This window comes from Asparagus officinalis, chromosome 3 (genome assembly GCF_001876935.1).
Source record: "Asparagus officinalis chromosome 3, Aspof.V1, whole genome shotgun sequence".
Classification (NCBI taxonomy): domain Eukaryota; kingdom Viridiplantae; phylum Streptophyta; class Magnoliopsida; order Asparagales; family Asparagaceae; genus Asparagus; species Asparagus officinalis.
Genome location: NC_033796.1, coordinates 15,462,972 through 15,463,575, shown reverse-complemented (window position 1 = coordinate 15,463,575; position 604 = coordinate 15,462,972).

Genomic DNA, 604 nt, shown 5'->3' with positions numbered 1-604 from the left:
TGTCTAATTTAATTCGTGTTAAGTTTAATTCAACTTGTTTTAAATCTAATTTGATTCATGTTAAGTCTAATTTAATTCATTTTAAGTCTAATTTAAATTATGTTATGTCTAATTTAACTTGTTTCAAGTCTAATCTAATTCGTGTTAAGTTTAATTCAACTTGTTTTAAGTATAATTTCATATTAAGTCCAATTTGATTCATGTCAAGTCTAATTAAAATCATGTTATGTCTAATTCAATTTGTTTTAAGTCTAATTTAATTGGATTTAACATGAAACTAGACTTTAAAAAAGTTAAATTAGATTTAACATGATTTAAATTAGACTTAAAAGGAATTTAACATGGAGTAAATTAGACCTAACATGAACGATTATTAGACTTTGTTAGGTCTCATGTTTATGAGCCTACTATCTAATCTAGTTTTGATAATTAACAAACAATTTCTAACATTGTTTGTCGAGTGTTTGTATTTACTTGTTAGGATTCCTACACAAAGATCCTCCGTTAGAGGTTGGATGGAATTGCGCTTTCACGATGATATCTAATAGAGGTTGGCGAAAATTGGAATGAAGTCGTTGCAATTCAAGTCAAGATCCAATATCGC